Source organism: Chionomys nivalis, chromosome X (genome assembly GCF_950005125.1).
Source record: "Chionomys nivalis chromosome X, mChiNiv1.1, whole genome shotgun sequence".
Taxonomy (NCBI): domain Eukaryota; kingdom Metazoa; phylum Chordata; class Mammalia; order Rodentia; family Cricetidae; genus Chionomys; species Chionomys nivalis.
In genome coordinates this window covers 86,781,070-86,802,751 of record NC_080112.1, presented here as the reverse complement: position 1 = coordinate 86,802,751, position 21,682 = coordinate 86,781,070, and the positions used below count along the sequence as shown (strand labels likewise).

Here is a 21,682-nt window from a genome sequence, read left to right as displayed (position 1 = left end):
AAGTAAAATATTTTATCATGTTGCCCTTTCCATTTGCTTGCCTAAGACATTCGTTTCAAATATAGTCCCATAATAAAAGCACATTTTAATTTGCAATGTCAACAATTTGGTGAATGGAAAATCAATAAAAATTGAGAAGAATGCAAAACTTAAGTATATTTTTCTGTCATAATGTCTTTTAAATAAAACAGATAAGTCAATGTTGTTTATTTTAGATAGCTTCTCTAGTAATTACTCATAATAAGGATATAATCCAACAATAAATATTTAAATATCATTTAAAACAGATTATATTTCTACTTAAATGTTGAACAAAATATCAATACTGATAATATAGCAGTTGAAATAATTATTAAACTCATAAAACCTTCTTCATATTTATATGTATATATGATTAGCACGTATCTATAATTTTAATCATGATAATTTGTATGTAGTTTCCCCATGTACAAGCAGAGTTAGGATATGTAATTCAAAGTAGAAAATTTGAAAATATTTCAGAATTTTTAATATGGTATATATATTCATCTGAACATTAAAAGCTATTCCACAATTGATGTATATTTATCCTTATTCTTACATTCCATCATATTCTCTTTTGAAATAAAAAATGAAAGCAATACATTGTCTTAAAGAATGAATAATGTAATTATTTCTTAAAAGTGATGTTATAGTTGCCTTATGTTAAAACAAATGTAAATAATTATACATAGTATTTAAATTGTTTCCTTTGTATTGATTTATGCTAGACAATAATAATAACATATGGAATATACATATATGTGTATATGAGAGAAAGAAAGGCATCTATATAGATTTATATGAATATTCCTTACTCTCTATCCCTCTGCAAATAATGCACTGCAGAGATAGAAATATTTTTTTTATATTTACCAAAACATTGTGTTCCTTGCTTGTGCTCACTCTCCTTCTGCTCCTCCTTTGGATCGTGAGACTTCAAGTGCTCCAATGTTGGACTCTGTCTCTGTCTTCTTTCATCGCCTGATGAAGGTTAATATTCAGGAGGATGATTATGTTTTTCTTTGGGTTCACCTTCTTTTTTAGCTTCTCTAGAATCACGAATTATAGTCTCAATGTCCTTTATTTATGGCTAGAAACCAAATATGAGTGAGTACATCCCATGTTCCTCTTTTTGGGTCTGGCTTAACTCACTCAGGATAGTGTTTTCTATTTCCGACCATTTGTATGCAAAATTCAAGAAGTCATTGTTTTTTACTGCTGAGTAGTACTCTAATATGTATATATTCCATACTTTCTTCATCCATTCTTCCATTGAAGGGCATCTAGGGCCTGCCTGCGCGCCGGTGCTTCTGCCACCTAGGCCTGCCTGCCGGTGCCTCCTCCCCCTGGGCCTGCCTGCCGGTGCCTCCACCGCCCAAAACATTGTGAAATAACTCAAAGGTCAATTACATATTTCTCTGATGAAGTATTCTTATTGTATCATGGTTAAATAAGTTTTTAATTCTATAAGTAATGTGTCATTTTGTCTTAATTTATAAAGCATTTTGAAAATGTATCAAATAGTATGTGTAAGTAGTCTTAATACAAGATACAGGTAAATGGTCAGAGAATAGGCTAAATTTTCTTTAAGAAATCAAGATGTTAGTTTGCTATATTTATATTATCAATCGAAAATAAGACATGAAAATAAATTCTCTTTAAATGTCTTTTCAGGACATGTGTCCCTCTCTTGCCTTTGACAATTAGCCAAAACATTACATCCTGATTGAATATTCTTCCGTGACCAATAAAATTTGTATGTGTTATGTATATGAAAAAGACTAACAAAAGTGCTCAATAAAGAAAATGAACATGACAGGCCTCATCCAGATTTCTTTCCAGACACTACCCTAAAAGTATTAGGGAATTTATATTGAAATAATTATTCTTGTTTTTAAATGATGCTTAGCACATTATACACAGAAGCTGAGCATGTAGATTATTATGAATCTTTATTTGTTCTGAATGTACTACATATCATTGTACATTTGAATATTAGTATGGCGATTTCTCAAAAAAATTAGGAAACAACCTTCCTCAAGACTCCTGAGTAAACTGAAAGCATGGGAACCATAGGAGAATGTAGAAGGGAAGGCCAGGTATAGGTAGGGGAGCAGAAAAAAATGTATAATTCAATAAAAACAATGAAAAATAATAAAAGTATAATTATACTGATTGCTTATTTAATTTCAGAGTTATGATGCATTGCATATTTCTTTATATGGGGATAAGAACTATTAATTATAATGTGCTATGATATTCCCATCTCTTTTAGTATTCAGCTAATATAACATACATTACCCTTGATACAGTATTTCCTGTGCCTACATTGAGGAAAAATTAGCTCATTTTTTGTTAATTTAATTTTAAGCTCAGTTAAAAATATTCATCTTTTTATTTATTTAGCCTATAAGGCATATTAAATATTTTCAGCAATTCTTTCTGGAAACGAGAATAAACTGTGAATTAAATAACTGAGGGCAATTCAGTTTTAACAAGACATTAAAAGCATTTAATATTTTATACTAAGTGAGGCTATGGTAGCATAATGCCATACACTAAATTACATTATATTTACATGAGTATACAGCATAAACAAAATCACAGTGATAAAATTTTATTACAGACTGCCACAAGCAAGCATAGTAGAAGTGAAATAGAAAGGTAAGAAAATTTCTTATACTGCTATTGCTTTTCTTTAGGAATAAATAGTATACTAAAATTGTGATCTTGGTTGCATAACACTGATCATGCTATAAATCAATAAATTATGTCCTTTAATTGGATGATATACATGGTATCTGACAGATTTCATTAAATAAATAAATATATTTATATTTGTTTCCAAAACAGGACTTCATAAACTGAAATTTATAAGAAAATATTTTATGTCACTCTTTCCATTTTCCTAGAAGTCATTGTGCTTTATTGACTGCTGAAACTAAGAATGACAGAATTTCAATAATAACTATTACTATTGCCTATCAATTATTAATTAAATTGCTTCTGTAGACATTCTTTCTGAGACAATATTTTAAATGAAATAAAGTTCTCTCACTGAAATTGACTTAATATGTACAATACTACTCTTGATATGCATGTACATGCAAGCACTTCTATGTATGTTTGATTACACTTTAAGAAAAGAAGCAAGTAAACAGGAAAAGAGCACTTATTTAATAGCAAAGATAGCATTTTAGGGACAACAAAAGTATGACTCAATTCTGATCATTAATGTTATCAACATAGCTGTTAAAATTCAAATTATTTGCTTATTATGTGAAACATACTCATATGATTCTAATGCTAATAACCTAACTAAATGATAATCTTTAAATGGTCCACAAATCTATATATAGGATAGAGAGAAATCAAAGAACATTTATAAAAAGGCAAGTAGTGAATATTACAGCTGTTCTGAAGATCAAGCAATCACAAAGACTATGCAGTTTATCTCCTGTGGGAAGATAATAGCCATAGGCAGTACAAAAGAATGCATATAGGTGACTGTAAGATACTGATATTTGAATAGCACAAAATATTTACAGGTCAATAAATATTAGTTTTTCTCTGTGTTTTTTGGTCCCTTTTAAAAATGCAAAAAACTTTCTAGGCCTGGAGCTATCTAAAAACTTGTAAGGTTTCCTGATATTTTGTTAATAATTTTTATTTTATTTGGTAGATTACGATTTAATAATGATATTTCTCCCTTCTACTTCTTCCCTTCAAATCCTCCCATAGACTCTCCAACTCTCTTTCAACTTTATGACCTCCTTTTTCACTAACTGTTATTTCTTTCATATGTGTACATGTATATACATAAATGTTTCTAAATATAACCTCCTAAGTCCATACAATGTTACTTGTATGTTTGTTTTCAGGTTCAATTATAAACATGTTTATTTTAGAAGATTTAAAACCACTGATTTATTAAACCAGCATAATCGTAACAGGAATTTATAAGCATTTGTCCTTATACCCACCATTAAGTATAATCTTCAAACCTGTTGATATCTGGCCATTGTTTTTCTGACACAGTCTTCAACCTTCTTCATCCTTTTAAAATTTCTTACATGCACCAATACCACACACTTAAATAATGCCTTATATTTTATGGTTATTCTTTTGGGAATAGATGTCCCAAATGGCAAAACGATTTATGTCCTCATTTTATTGATTTTTTTCTCATATGCTGCCAAGAATATTCAAGAGATATTTGTTGTTGAATTCTTAGCTTACTTTATAAATAGCATAACAGCTAATATAGCACTAATTAGCATTCTTGGATCTTAATTTTGACATATAAGGCGACTTCTTTGCCATGTGCCAATGATTTGGAAATCAAAAGCAATTATTGACTGAAAAATTACCCATTTACAACCTATCATCCCCTAAATTTTCTATTTGGAATTAATGACATTTTTGCATGCCATCTTCAAAATACAATATTATATTCTCAATCTATTATTACTTTCTCATTATGAGATAAAAGCAATGAAGATTTTCTTCACCAAGATTATAATTTTACTCTGAATTATTATATAAAAAGGATAAATTCTCCAGTTGACTTCATATATTACAACAACAACAGCAACACACATACATACACAAACAAACAAACACATGCCCATGGAAAGTATAAGAAGTAAGCCTGATATGTGGAGTAATGCATAACTCGTTTTATTAGTATATTCTTTTTCCAGGAAGAAATATGCACATTTCTCTGGTCAATGTTTAAAGTAATACTCACATTTCAGGTCATTAATCCTATTTATGCACCAGATGTTAAGGGATATATTCTCACTCTTATTATACCAATTAATCAAAACTCATATCTGAAAATTTACTGTTACTATCTTGAAGAAATTATTCTTTCTGAACAGAATATTAACTGCTTAAAATATTACTCCTAATTAAGCTATCATTGTGATAAATTAGACATGATAAGAAAAAGAATAATGCTGATCTACCTTTTAGGGAAAAGAAATAGAAGAGAGACACCATAAGACAGAATGAGTATTTCCCCCTCAAGGAAAAAAGATAAAATATTTCTTTTGTAAAATGCATTAAAACAACCGTTTTGTTATTTCAGAGTAAGACAAGCTCCTAAAACCTCAAGCAGAGTATCACTTATGAATCCAATGAAAACTATGTTGGTATTTGATTTTTATTATCAAATCCTTTCTTCCTGTAATAACTAGAAGCATTGAGAGTGTATATATTTATTTTAAATTATTTGCTGCTAAATGTTACAACAAGGCCATTGTGAAGAAAATATCATTATTTACTAAAGTATGAATTTTGCTTCACTTATAGTTTATGCATTTCTATCGTTGGATCATTTATCCTCATACTTTAATGCATACGAATTCTATATTTATAAACCATAAATCAAGCTTTTCAAAACAGAAAAAATGTTTTGAAATAACTTCTAAAACATGAATTTTACAAAGATTAATATGGACAAAGCACTCAGAATTGATATAGACAAAAATATCAAATTTCAATTCATAGGAAAATTCAGAATTCGTCAGCATAAAGATATTCAACACTTAACAGGCTGATTATCAGGATTGCTTAAAATTTCAAATATAATTGATGAAAAATATCATTAGCCAGTAAGTTATTTCATATGATAATATAGTCTAACAGTTTTTCATTTTATAAAATCCTCAAGAAAATTAATAGAAATTGAATTTGTGTTGATTTCCTTCTTGGAAAGTTCACACAATTTTCAAATATGAAGAAATGTCAGATTTGTAAATTGTTAATTGAAAATTATACAAACTTTTCTTAATTCCAAATAGGCGCGAGTGCGCACACACACACACACACTCACATATATATATATATATATATATATATATATATATATATATATGAATAAACCATTAAGAACCAGGAAATTACACTGTGATTTTCTTTCACCAGTCTAAAGATAAAGCATAAAACTCTTGCTTGTTGTGTATGTAAATGCTCCTTATCCTTTATTTTTTTATTCTTGCATTAACATTCAATTCCATAAAAAGTTTAGCCTGATATTAGGACTTTAAAAGTTAAAACGAACAATGTACATAATTTAAATTCAATAAATATTTATCAAAAGCTAACATAACAGAATAAGTCTATTCATATTTAAAGTACTGTAATACAAAACATTAGAAAATAATCTTGTACAGTAAATAATTCAACACTTTAGACATAAGTATAGCCCATTATTCAGTATGTATTGCTTTAATATTATGAGGGCATTATGTTAAATAGACTTTATCTTGTAGTTTGCATTGAAATTCCTTTTCAAATTTTATTGCAAGACAGAAAACATTTTAACTTGATACTTAAACATCTATCAGTTTTATGCATATAAATCTTGCTTTAATTCTCACATTGGAAACTTAATCCCTCAATGATACCTGCAGCCCTCTATAGCTTATATTTTACCCATCATCTATGGAAATAATGAATAAGCAAATGCATTTTTGATATTACAAATATATATACAATACACACACACACACATCCTTGTGGCCACAATATAGGAGCATCTTCCATTATCTTGTATTAATAATGAGGTGAATGTGAAAAGGGAATCTCATTTTCTTTTTTAGTTTCATGCATATGTAAACTTAATCTTGACTATTTCTTTTATTTCTTTATTTCTTTTTTATGGCTCCCTTTTATCAGATGATATTTTTAGTAAATGTTTATACTGTTCTTGTTAACCTGTTCTCTGTTAATGTGTCTCAGATAATAATGTTATAATGAGTAGAATAGAGAAAAGCCCTTTCTTTCCATACAATTGTAAGACATTAAGTGCAATTTAAACTGTTATGTACCCATTTCTGTACTAAATCTAAATAAGAATAAAAATCATTGTTTTGCATCTTTATTTTCTGGTACAATAAAGCCAACTGTTATAAATATGATTCGTAATAGTCTCCTTGTTTTTACAATCTTTGTTAGGTCACCACAGTCCATGTGCTTTTCTAGTACTTATCACATTGCCTAGGAATATCTATCATATCAGGAAGAAATGTTTGTAACTCAAAGTGTAAAATGAATTAATTTTGAACCCATTACTAACTTCTGTGCAAATTATGAAACAATGCTTTAATTAGCCAGGGATCATTTTACAAAATTAATTTTAGAGAGAATAGGTACTGATTTCTTTATATGTTCTTTCCCTATATGTCTAAAGCACAATTCCTAGAATATTTTGTTTCTACAGAAAATGTATTCCTGTCTGACAGAAGACCCTGGAGAGTGAATTCACAGATGATGGATAAATAATTTCTTTTCTCTTTCTGTAAATACTACTTAGCTCATGATCCCATGAGAATAGTACTTTAAATATGTATAACATTTACAAAAAATTCAAATTGCTTCTTTATTCCATATTCCATATTCACTGTATTAACTTTGATTCCTTGATTAATTTGAAGACTGGAATATTTAAAAAAGACTTGAAGATTTAAAAATTCTTCACATATCAAATAATAAATATTGATATAATTATTTTTTTCTTAATTTCTATGTATTCATCTTTATATATATGTATATGTATGCATGTGTGAACATTACTTACATATATATGTATATATAGATGATGTATGTCTCCAATGTTCTTGTATTTCCCTGTTTGGTCTTGAGCTCCTCATTAATACAGCTGCCTGTCTCAACTTTCTGATCAGTGAAGACGAGTATTTGTCACTGTTCCTTGTTACTTAGCCCTTAAATAGATAATCATTTGATCCTAACTTGTTCAATAAACATCATAAGTCAAATATGTCTTCTTTAACTTGGCATTTTAAATTTAGATAGGATGTTTCAAAAGCCTGAAAAAAGAACTATGTGGTTTCTCTTGATGTAATTTAAAATAATTATTTAGAATCTTACCATATTCCAAAAGGTAAATATTATAGAAATTGTGTTACACTTCATGATCTGTAATAACACTATATACCTATAATCAAATGTAAATATAATAAGCCTAACTCAACAATAAAAAAATTCAAATGTTAAAATTAGGATAAGGGATTTTATTTAGTAGTTTCAGTACTTTCCTAGTAACAACAAGGCCTTGTATTCAGTCTCCAATCCCGTAATTCCACAAAAGACTAAAATTTAAAATAGGAAAAATATCTTATACTATATCAAATTGTTACTAATAAAAGTCTTGGTTTTGAGGAAGTCAGCTTTCCTTTCTTGAAATATGGACACTATGAACAATAAAACTTTTTTAACATATTCCAAGCAAAAATGTAAGTACACACACCAACTAAATACAATGTTAAATAACTAAAGTTTCATTTAATGTTCCAGCAATAATAACTGTTGACAATGGTTTTATAATATTCTTATAAAGGAATAAGAAAGAATTACAACAAAATATTAAAATCATCTCCATTTCATTGAATTTTATCTTGTGTATTAGTAGGAATCTGATTTTATTCCCTTAGGATTTGAACCACAACAGTAAATCTGTTAGAATGATAAGTTTTGAGAATTTCATTGTAACTTAACCCATATAACCAATATGCAAGTAACTTTGTTCAATAAATATGACCATTTAAAACATTTAAAAACTACTTGTTTTGAGGGATAATAAGAAATATAGGCAAAATTAAGATGACATGGGAAAGAAACAAAGCCCATTACTACAATTCTAGTGACTATTTGATTCCCAAGAGTTAAAACCTCAGTCATATAAACCAAAGTGACAGGTTCAATATAAAAGACGTAGTAGCATAAACAAGTTTAGACATGAATTGCAATTGTGGTGTGACTAAAAGATAGTCTAAGTCTCTAGGTTTAATACCACTTTCCCACCACACACATGTTCAGAATATAAAGAAAGAGATATAAATGAATCTCACAATCTTTTAAGAAGATTCTTCTTTTAGTAGTTGATAATTAACACAGTGACCCACAATTGACCAAGGTCTAGAGAATAATAACCCACAATGCTCAGCCTTAAATAAAACATCCATACAATACCACCTTCTCTAGTTTCAGGGATTAATGTGGAAGACAGGACATAAGGAGGACAATATCCAGGAGTGGTGGCTTATTTTTAGCAAACAGTGTCTTATAGACTCAACAGGCCAGCTACACATGTAAACTCACAGCAGTTGTGACAGTAAATATAGTTTCCAACATTGTTGCTATCAGAAATTATTAGTTGGCTAGAGAAGGAAAAATACTTTCCTCTATGAGTGTAGCCCCAAAGAGAAGAGAGAAATCTGTGATTTATTACGATCTCATAAATGTTCAAAGAAATGTGTAAAAATTTGAACATTTTAATTTCATAGCTTGGTCTTGAAGGATTTAAAAAATAAAGTAAGAGGAACAAAGATTTGGGTGGTAAATCAGTGAAGAGTAAGGAAAAGTAAGAACAATAAGATAAAAACCCATTGTATGAAATTCTCAAGAAAGTAATAAAAATTAATCAACAAAGAATACAGAAATTATGCAAAATAAAGCTATTGTATAAAAAGCAGATGTTGGCCTTCTAACCTAACAATAGAACACAACATTATTGGTTGAGTATATCTATATGCTATGAAAGTGATAAATTGTATAGTTCCTAACTACAAAGAGTTTACAATCTACATATAGATATAATTATATCTATCTATGTATAATTTCATAAAATTGTGGTCTTCTGTGTAATAGCAACAAAATTATGTGCTAACAAAGAGAAAGTAACCTTTATCTATGTTGTAAAATCAAAGAAGTCTCCAATAAAGAATGGCCTTGTCATTAAACAACTATAAACTTCACAAAAAATACCCATTACTATTGAGTATATGAAGCTTTGGTTTGAATAGAAAGCATATGAAATGAGATAAAGTTCCCAAATATCAATACAGGCTTATGTTGTCCACATGTCAGAAATTACAAGTTGCCAAAGTAAGTGTGGGTCAAATGAAGGACAATACTTCATTTCACACACTACCATTCATGCTTTTTGTTGCTTTTCTTTCCAAAGGAATTATTTTTCAGTAAGTTTTACAGATTCAATAGTCAAGGAAAGTTTATCCAAAAGAAGTATAAAAGACTATGGCCTAGACGCTTTATCATGCAACTATTTAGTCTTTAGTTATCAGGAAGCCAAAAAAGTATCAAACAGTTCAGTAAGAGGTCATTAATTTGAAAGAGAGCAAGGATGTGTATATGGGAGGGTTCGGGGGGAAAATGAAATGAATAAATAATGTAATTACATTGTAATTCTCAAGATAACAAAAATACTTAAACATAAATTATCTCATTACTCTTATTTCATGGAAAGAGGTGATGTGTTTTGTTTTAGTGTACTTTCCCTTTTTTAAAATTCATTCTTAGTGAATTTCATATTTTTGTGTTAAATGACATGTTTTATTGTTTTTATTGAGCTATATATTTTTCTCCACTTCCTTTCCTTCCTTTCTTCTTTCCTTCTACCCTTCCCCATGATCCCCACACTTCCAATTTACTCAGCAGATCTTGTCTTTTTTTATTTCACATGTACATTAGACACATGTATGTCTCTCTTAGCGTCCTCTTTGTTGTTTAGGTTCTCTGGGATTATGAATTCTAAACTGGTTTTTCTTTGCTTTATGTCTAAAAGCCACTTATGAATGAATGCATATTATATTTGTCTTTCTGAATCTGAGTTACCTCATTCAGAGAATTTCATATATTTTGATTACATTCTTTCAGCTCCCCTAAATCCTCTCAGATCCTCCTCCTCCTCCTTACCCACCAAACTTCATATCCTGTCCAATTTGAATTGGCTGATTACTCTTGAGGATGGAGTCTAGTTTAGATTTTTGGTGATTTTCCCATTGTTACTACACTGAAGAAAACCGATTTTTTTTCTTCCAGTAGCTATCAATTGTGAATAAATTCATGAAATGAACTTGGAGTTTGTTTTCACTGGCCATCATCCATGTTGGTAGTTTGTCTGGTTTGACTTTGTGAAGATCTTTGTATGCTGTCATACTCTCTGTGACGTTTTATTTCTGTCTGACCCTTTGTATGCGGAAATTGCTGTTTCCTTGAAAGTATCCACTAGTTTGGGATCTTACAATCACTCTGTCCTATCTTCCACATGGATCCCTAAGATTAAAGAGAAGGTCACAATATATACATCACATTTGTAAAATTCATTTACCCTTTGAGGACTACTAACACCAATTGCCCTTTTGCATTCATTCCATTTTTTCTTATATTTGTTAATTTATGTTTCCCTTGAGTTTCTCATTTGATTATTTAGATAAGGACTTTCATTATAGATCATTAAGGCATGTGTCACTTATCTGTGCATTATAATTAAAAGTTATAAATTTATTTATATGAAGAAGAATGAGAATTCCTACTAATTCATAGCTTCATTCTAGAATTAATATTTAATTTTTTTTGTTCTTAATGTTTTCAGACATATATATGTATATATATATATATATATATATATGAATGGAAATTATAGCTCATCATAATTTTGCAATGAAATCAGATTTGCTTGTTTATAATGATTTTACTGTGTCTAAATTATCTAGCTTTTCCTAATGGTGTAGGGAGTTGTGAGAAGCACTATGTGGCATTACACATTCATACTTAATTAAGTTAAGTACACTGATGTGCAAGGTACCCTTCTGATGACATAATATGTTTACAAAGATATTAATGAGAGTATTAGGGACAACTTTGCAAATAAAATGCTTGAAAATAAATATTAACAAGTATTTTAAATGTATAAAAAGTATCATAGATATTTCTTTATTGACCAGTGCCATATACATATATGAATCAAAATAGGAAGTTTATTCACAATTTTTGAGAATAAAATGACAAGTAATCTAACACATGAATATGACTAGTTCCCAAAAATATTTTTAATTATATTTGTGTTTAAGATATGCCATAATCCAGCCAGGTGGTGATGACACATGCCTTTAATCACAGCAATCAGGAGGCAGAGGCATGTGGACCTCTGTGAGTTCGAGGCCAGCCTGGCATACAAGAGCTAGTGCCAGGACAGGCACCAAAACTACAGAGAAAATTTGTCTGAAAAAAAATATATGCCATAATCCATACAAGATAGAGAGAGAGATAATACTCCTTAAGTGCTAGTGGAGAAACTAATAATGCTAATTCTGTCTAGCTTAAATTCTTTATGCTGTGCACAAATCTGTAAATCTGTTTTATTTCATCAGCAGTCACATTCATGATTGTTACTGTGTAATAGACAATGCAGTTTCAACAGTAAAACAATAGCTTCCAGTTACATTTGGGTCAGCCTTCATTTATGAGTATAAAAGACAGGATTATTTCACTATAATGTCAAAATAAAACTAATATGCTTATGAACAGAAATGTAAAATGTAAAGCGATAAAAAGCATGTTGAATTACTTAATCAAAATAGAATGATATTTATTTTACTTTTTCATATAAACTGATTTTTATCTCTTCATTTCCCCCAAATCTTAGAAAAGTCAGCAAATGTTGCCTTTGTAAATCATAAGTTACCATTATCAGTGTACCTCAATTGTTCTCCATCTTGTTTTATGAGGCATGGTCATAAATATTTAAGAATACTTTGATGTGAATGAGAAATGAAATGTCTTGACATTCTTCATTTTCCTTATCAAAAAAGAGATCCCATGCTAGTAAAGCAGTAAACACCATTTTTGTTCAAACACTTAAAGTCTTTCTCTTTTTTTTTGAATTTTGAAAAAAAAATATTTATTTAAAAAATTCAGATTATGCCCAGACTTAACATTTTCATAAAGATATTAGTTTAATTGGTTTGGTCACGTTTTCTTTATTCAGTTTTTGGGTCAAAAGTATAAAACTACAAGGAAGGCAGTGCTGTTGAAAGATGTAAATACTTGTAATTATCCAGATGGCTTGGCCCTCATGAATATTGCTTTGAAAATCAAGTTCAGCCTGGCAAGGTGGTACACACCTTTAATTCCAGCTCTCTGGAGGCAGAGACAGGAGGATCTCTGTTTTCAAGGCTAGCCTGACTGACTACACAAAGTGAGTTCCAGGGCAGCCAGGTCTGTTAACAAAGAGAAACCCTATCTCAAAAAACAAAAACAAAAAGAAAAGTTCAGCTTAATCACTTAATTGGAGGTAAATGCAATCGTGTCCAATGCTAGGATAATAACTTGGCTGCAGGTTATACTTTTGTGGCTGGAAGAAATGCTTTTCAATGGCACTGACTAGCTCATCTAGTTCCTTTTTCAGCTGCTCCAGATCACTGTTGCCAGGGCGAGCGAACAGTTCTGCATAGTACTTGATTTTGGGTTCTGTACCGCTGGTACGCATGGTCGCCACACCTTCATTGGCAAAGGTAAAGGTGACCATTTGGCTGTTCTTACGTAGGAAGAACAGCTTTTTTATCAGGCTGACTGTCATCATAGCTGGTTGTTAGGTCCCTGATAGCAGAGATTCCAAACTTGCCACATGTTTTGGGATAATTATTCTTCCCATCACAGTTTCTCAGGTTTCCGAATAATTTTTGAATGGTGCCTTGATCGTGGCAAATAAAATATGAACCTTTGGTAATGTGATAGCCATACTCTATGTAGATGGCCTTGAGCTGCTGAGACAAAGACAAATTCTTGGTCTCTAGAAAGCTTGCCAGCTCTACACTTAGGACAGCTGCCCTAACACCATGCTTGTCCAGAACAAAGGGACAGCACATATATCCGATAGCTTCTTAGAATGCAAACAGGACCATCTTCTCCTGGTCTATTAGCTGTTTGGCTCTGTTTCCCATCCACTTGAAGGCAGCTAATGTTTCCTCGAAATGAAAGCCCTCCTTCAAGGCAATGGCCCGCAAGATCTTGGAAGAGACAGTGATGAACAACATGCATGTGTCTTTAAGGGTGCTTCGATCTGGGTTCTTTTCTCTCCAAGACATGAAGAGCCACCATCCCAGCAGGGCCCCCAACTCATTGCCGGAGTACACGCTCTACTCACCACTGTCTTGCTTTTCTGCCACAGCAAGTCTGTTGGCATCTGGGTCATTGGCTAAGATAATTTTGGCCTTGATTTTGTCAGCCAAGGTGAAAGATAAAGTCAAAACACCTTTACCCTCCTCAGGATTTGGGTATTTGACAGTTGGAAAGTCAGGATCTGGATCTTTCTGCTGGGGGACAGCTTCAGGAGGAGCGAGTTCAAAGGCCTTGAACGCCAGCTGCACAAACTCGTGACCCACGCCACGGACAGAGGTGTGCACAAACTTCACTTTGCTCTACTTGTTTAAACTCCTGCAAAATCCCTGTGTGGTCTGGATGATGGTCAAGTCATTCATTCGAGAAATCCCTGCTCCCATAGGAGCCCGAAGGCCAGGTGTCCCAAACTCCATCCGAGCACCAAAGCATTTCTGTAGCTCTTCTTTATTACCCTCAGCAATGAGCTGTTTCACTGACTCCAAAGTCAAGAGATTCCAGTCCCATTCATGCGTCCATGCCCAAGTCACTGACTCCCGGAGCTGGTGTCGGTGTCGCTGCTGCCGCCAACGCCATCCAACACAGCCACAACCGGGTGTAGGAGGCTGGGTCAGCCTCTAAAGTCTTCCTTAGTTACATGTTAGATCGATATTTTTGTTCTGACTCTTTTAAATTTGCCTCTTTTAAATGAAAGATTTCTATTAAACCTTAGGATAATGTACATTATTATGGAAAGAAAACCAAACTTGCAATATTTCTGAAGGGCATATGGCTTCATAAAACTGTTGGTGGTAGATCTGTGCTGTAGTCTACAAAACTATAGCAAATGTAATCTGTGGCTCAAGAAATAAAGTAGGTGCCAACTACCTGCATATAAATGCAACATTTGTGGCTGTTAAAACAGAAGTATGCATAACCATAAATCCATTTGACATTTATGTAACTGAGTTTTAATCTCAATGTTCCCTGCATGTAGAACAGCCAGAACCATAAATGATATTACACATTTCTCATTAATATACAAAAGTGATCCTACATACTGAACACATATTTCCTCAGTTTGTAAATGAGCATTTCATGGACTGTGCAATTGCTGAATTATATTTATAGAATCATTGAGTTGTTTTTTTAGGCCTTAAGTTTCAGCATGTCTCCTTTCACTTTGATTTATAAATTAGAGTACTACATGGAAGGATTCCAAAGGGTTACTAGAAATGTTGAGTCTTTACATTCAAATTGAATATAGTTTTCATAAAATGTACTTGGGAACTAGTTTTTTCATCAGTTTAATGGATAAAATAATTTATACTAACACTAAAATCACAAGATTTAAAATTATATTTATTTTCACTGTTTAAACAAACCTCTCATTACTAATATGTTTTTCGTTGAAAATGATAACAAAAAAATATGAAATATATAAATGTCTCCCGGAATTATATTGCATTCAAGAAATGTTTTCAAATATTTGTGTATTTAATTTTATGACAGAATTCCTTAACTCTTCATAAAAATTAAGATAATTAATACCTCCATATAGGAATGAAAGAGAAAAATAAAGCTATTGTGGTTCAAAGAGGAATACAATTTTCCTTCTGCACCCATTAATCTTTCTTAAATACATTGGAACTCAAAATAATTTTAAACAAATATCTCATTGCATTTTTCATACATGAAAGATTTTTCAATGTTAATTTTTAGTGTTTACAAAAATATAATCCGCTACATACATTATTCTCATATATCTAAACATGAAGAAATTAAACCTGTCTTTTCATAGATAATTAATTTTTACTGGGACAATGAGTAATTCATGTATTTAAAATAATAAGTTTTAACAATCAATTATAATTAGTATTTAAATGCCACAATAAAAATAATTAAAAAACAGATGAATAAATTAATAATGCAGATTTTTCTCAATTATAAGCTCACTATTAGAAACATAGGAATTGTGATTTAAAGCTATGATTGGTAAATATGGCAGAATAAGTGAAATAACTTTAGCATACTCTTTATTAGTACTTGTACTGAAAAATCTTTACCTGCTCTTCTTATATCTATAATTATCTTTAAATGGTTATAATTCATCTAGTCCCAATGAATTCTTTAGCATAGTTGAGCAACTCCTCATTTGAGCTGAAATTTTCTCTAATTTATACAAATACTTACAAGTAAAGTGTATAATCAATACTCTTTTAAAGATACTAAATGTTTATTTAGAGACAAATACAAATATAATAATAGCTATTTAAATTATTTCAAGAAAATATTAATTGCAGAGAAAAATAGATAAATTTTTGTCTAATACCTGACATATTATCTGTCTCTTTCAATAACTGGAATATAAAAAATAATTAACAGTGCCATAAAATTATAATAATAAAATTTACTTATAAATATGAATGATATTTAAGTCATATCTAACTTTGAGCAAAATTGTTTTTATTTGAACACACTTTATTTTAGTTTTATTTACTTCTTATGAATAATTTGAAACCAAAATGAATTGTACAACCCACTGCAAGTTTGGCTCTTAGCAGGTCCAAACATTAGAACTTATATTAACAGATGCATTACTACGATTATATTTCTAAATGTATTTACTCTAATATTTAGTTATAAAAAGCCAATTGTGTTGTGCAGGTCACAATGGGACACAGAATAATTCATTGTAAAATAATGATGAAACGTCAGTCTGTACTCAAAAACTGTAGAATAGATTGTACCATATTCATGCATGGAAGAAAAAACCTTCACAAACCTCAAAAATTATGAAAATTATAGGCTTAAATATTTCTCAATGTTATTTTATTTTCTCCTCACACAAAATTGTTGTGTGCTGATTTGAAATAAAAGTACTTCTCAAAACAATCTATTTTGCAAATGGACTCAAGCTTTGATTTTATTGTTCTTGCATAATTTTAATTTCTAATATTTGGGTTTAGATAATGCACTGTACTTTTATTTTAAGTGATACTAATGCATGTATTTTCAAGAGATGCACAGTTTGACTGAATTATATTTTCAAAGACAGATATTGGAGCACATCTACTTGAAGTCTTATTAAAATAATATCCAATACTTCATTACTTTTAAATAATTTCACTCTGATTTTAGTATAAAGTCCACATAACTGAAAATGTGCATTATTTCAATGCCAGTATATATTGTTAATAGAATGCAAGTTTTCAGTTTTCAAGGTGAAATAATAAATTAGTTAGACACATAAATTCCTAGACATAAGAAGCTAAATTATAGTTTCATTTTATTTTTTGACATTAGTATTTAATTCTATCCATATCTCCCTACATAAAGCTAAGACATCAGTTGTTCTATATAATAATGGAAATTTTTAATATTTTTACTAATATTCCCTCCAGTCTCTAAAACAAAACATCATTAGAATGAAACATTGCTGCCCATTTTTTTTTTTTTTTTTTTTTTTTGGTTTTTTGAGACAGGGTTTCTCTGTGGCTTTGGAGCCTGTCCTGGAACTAGCTCTTGTAGACCAGGCTGGTCTCGAACTCACAGAGATCCGCCTGCCTCTGCCTCCCGAGTGCTGGGATTAAAGGCGTGCGCCAACACCGCCCGGCTGCTGCGCATTTTTGTTGAATAACAATTTGAGGAAAAAATGCTAGAATAAACTTCAACTTTTAATTTATATTTTCAAATATAACAAGTCATATTCTGTATAATTTTTCAGTACTCGTATCATTGTCTAAGTCATTCTACAAAATCCAAAGACACACAGTGTCATTCATATGACAAGTACCTAAAATTGGAAATATCCACATAAGCTGCAAGTTTCTAAACTATTTTTTTTTTTTTTTTTTGGTTTTTCGAGGCAGGGTTTCTCTGTAGCTTTGGTGCCTGTCCCGGAACTAGCTTTTGTAGACCAGGCTGGCCTCAAACTCCCAGAGATCCGCCTTCCTCTGCCTCCCGAGTGCTGGGATTAAAGGCGTGCGCCACCACCGCCCAGCTAAACTATTCAATCTTAACTTTTGATTTCTGACATTGCCTATACTTTTGTTAAACAGGACTGTAACTAAAATGGGCATCTTCTCTACTAATTTCTTTTCTTTTCTAATTTATTTATTTATTTATTTCTACTATTTTTTTTTAATTTGACTTAGTATTCTACTTCTACTGTTATTCTGTTAAAATATACAAAAAGTTGTCTACTTCTAATACAAATATGCCAGTACTAACCTTTCACAACTGCTTTAAAGTTGAGAGATATTTAATATTATCATTTCACACTTATATGTATGCACACAAAGTATGAAATTAATACAATGTATAAATAAAACTACAAAATAGAGCAATTATGACATTCATACTACCCAGACAAATTAAGTTCCCAAGCTGCTCATGGATATTTAGACATTAGATCCCATTAAAATCAAATGGTGTCATACAGTGAAATCTCAGAAAACAGCTTATAAAGCATAAGTGATATCTTATTAACCACAGAGTCAATTTAGTGCTTCAATTTTGAGAACATTTTAAGGTTCTTTATATTTTTCTTTATCAGGAAATATTATTACAATATATTAATCAGCAGATATTTGAGGAATGACTCATTGTGCATTGGATATCATAAAATTAGTAAAAGAAAAATCATCAAATATAATCAAAATAAATATTTGAATTATTTTAAATGTAACAGTGTATATTTTGGGTTATATATATTTTACTTTTGCAGTCATCACAATTCTAACAGTGTGAGAATGTTTGCAATAGAAATAATATAAAAGACAAAATGCCTATGAATAAATGTAAGTCAAAATGTACAAGTGTCACGAGAAAAATATTTAAAATAAACCCTGATACAATATAGAAACATGGTATGATCTTAGGAAAGAACATTCAATATTACAAGGCTGATAATTCACCTGTGAAGGGAAGTGCAGGTGCTACAAACTGACTGAAGTTAAGCTTTTCATGTATATCTTATTATAGGATATTGACTTTTGAATATTTCTAAAATTTGAGCTATTAAAAGTCCCCAAACGTAAAGGTACTACTTTCAGATGGGATTTAATGGCCTTGAACTAAGTATGTAAATAAGCATGACCTTGAAATTCTGATTCATTTTGCCTTCATCTCCCAGGCCCAGAGATGGCAAGTATGTGCTACCACTCTAGATTTCATTGCCCTGGGTAATCAAACAAAAACTCCTGTGAGATGGGCACTCTAACAATTGAGCTGTATATTCAACCTTGCCAACTAAAAGTAATTTTTAAAGAATTAAAAGTCTAAAAAAAGAGAGAAGAATCATAACTATACATTTTGTTAAATTAAAAAGAATTAGTCTGATCAACAAGGTAGGTTTCCAAATCTAAATTTTGTTGAAGAAAGTTTACAATACTATTTTGAGTTCAGTCCTATTTATTCTACTTGGCTATCAGAAACTTAGAGATAATTGTCAGGAAAATCACAGAAAAATAGCCTTTTCTCCCTAAACACCACAGAGCATATGATACATACATACACACACACACACACACACACACACACACACAAAAGGTTTAATGATTATCAAAATTATCACAGGTTGCCAGCATGTAAATATTTTTTCACTAAATAATGGTTTAATTCAGAGCAAAGTACTAGCTTTCCTTCTTTTCTCTCCTCAGCAAAACTACATTTATTGCCCCATTCTCAAGGTACAAACTTTTATTTTACTCAAATGATGCATAGCTTTACTTTTAGGTAGAAGATGTAACAGAACTGGGATTGAGAGAAATAAAACCATGAAAAAGGAAAGAAAAACGCCATTATCAGCAGCCATAGTTTTACAGAGGTTAAATTGTTCAATTTATGGCAACTTTATTCCCAAGATTAATATAATTGTAGGAGATCAAGATAAAACATGCAATGGAAGATAGCTGACACATAGCTTGCTCTAAAACTGATACACCCATATCATCAGCACTTACTAGTGTGATTTTGGAAGAAAACATACTGAAAGAAGACATAGCAACAATTTTTTGACAATTATTTCTCTCCCAGTTTCTTACAAGCTAAAAATAACATCATTTATATTTCTCAGTTGGATTCACTGCCAAACAAATACAGACAACAAAAGTTTCTAAACAGCTCTACACATGGGATTATTAACATGAAACACTCAAAACAAAAAAGTCAACTTTTGAATAAACAACTATAACAGAATAAAAAATTAAAGAATTCCAACATAAAAATGATTAAAATAGAAAGCAGTTTCCAGAGACTTTTTTAAAAAAAATATGAAATACATGTCTGCACTTGGCAAATCTGCTTGATGTGGACAACATAGAATTGCATTGTTCTTTTAGTAACACAAGGATCACAATGTGTTTGTAATGAGTAAATAAAAGAGAGCACTTGAAGCTTCAATATACAAACACTGCCAACTTAGGAGATTTCTGGCAATACAAAAACCATTTCAAGATTCATGCCTGTTCTTTCACCACAGAGAAGAAATATCTATGGTCCACTAAGAAGAAGGAAAATGTAGATTTCTACGAAGATTTTTTTCTCTATGTCCCAAGTTAAAGATAAGCAATTAAATGTAAATTATACCTCTATAATGAAATATATTACAATTCAATTTTCTTTTCCACTAGAAATAAAATTTTGAGTGATAATTTTCATTTGCTTACTTCCTTTAAAATCTAAATAGATTTGAAACAAAAAACTTACTGAAATATTATTGTCATATTTTACAGATATTTAACACATATAGGATATCATGCTGAATGTATTTCAGTAGCAAAAGTGTTAACTTGTGAAAAATGAGGTTTTATGAATAAAATATTCACCTGTAATTTAAATTTTAATCAAAACTGGAAGATTTGGGACAAAAAAAAGTAATGAAGCAGTGTGATTAAGTAAATGTATGTTTAATTATTTATAGAAGGCAATAAAGTAACTAAGTCAGAAGTGTAAAAATTTATGTACTGGTCCAAAACAGCACTTTAAAAATATTTAGAGGTTAAATCTCTTACATATTATCATATTTTTTTCACAAATACTAATACTCTAGAAATTAAAGTTACTTTCTCTGATGACTGTGGTCATGATGTATGCTTTCTATCTGTTCCACATGACCATTGTCATTCTTTGTGGTAATTTTGCAACTAATAATCTACTACCTCCACTTGTCATATAGATATAGCTCCAAATAATTGCCAGCAAAGAGGCTGAGTGGTCCCAAATGAGTCTCTAGAGAGAACAGTTATTTGGCATGCAATATTATGGCACTCTCATTCTATTCATTTCTTATGAGTGGAAGCCATTCAAAACAGTAGGCACCATTTCACTTGTGGAATTCTTAACACAGACATGGAAGGTTCTTGCTTATAGATGAATTTATTTATTTAGAAATTATCCATGAAATTCTAACATTACAGTAAAATTGTATAGTTCAAACAACATATTAAAGTATTTCATAAGGTATAAACCTTTCTCTGCCATGTTAAGATGGCTCCTTAGATGAGACATGCAAATTATACTGAAAAAGAAAAGCAATAAAATATAATTTATGTGTTAATTAGCATTCTAAAATGGCTTTCTCATCTCTCTTTTTAATACAGGATGTGGAAAACTTGCTTTCCTGCTAGACAGTAATCACAAGTCTGTATGTATACAAAATCGCTACTATATACATTTTGCTCTTTTGAGAAGAGTTGGTATCATCATCCATGCATTACCCTCTCAGGCCTGAATG

The 21,682-nt window shown here is 30.7% G+C and overlaps 1 protein-coding gene and 1 pseudogene across 11 annotated transcripts in view; both read right to left on the bottom strand.

The window, feature by feature from the left end:
• The window catches only part of Pcdh11x (protocadherin 11 X-linked), a 596,387-nt gene that overhangs the window by 366,662 nt on the left and 208,043 nt on the right, over nt 1-21,682 (bottom strand). The gene's annotated exons all lie outside the window — the stretch shown is intronic.
• LOC130867441 (phosphopentomutase-like) lies at nt 13,124-14,381 on the bottom strand (annotated as a pseudogene).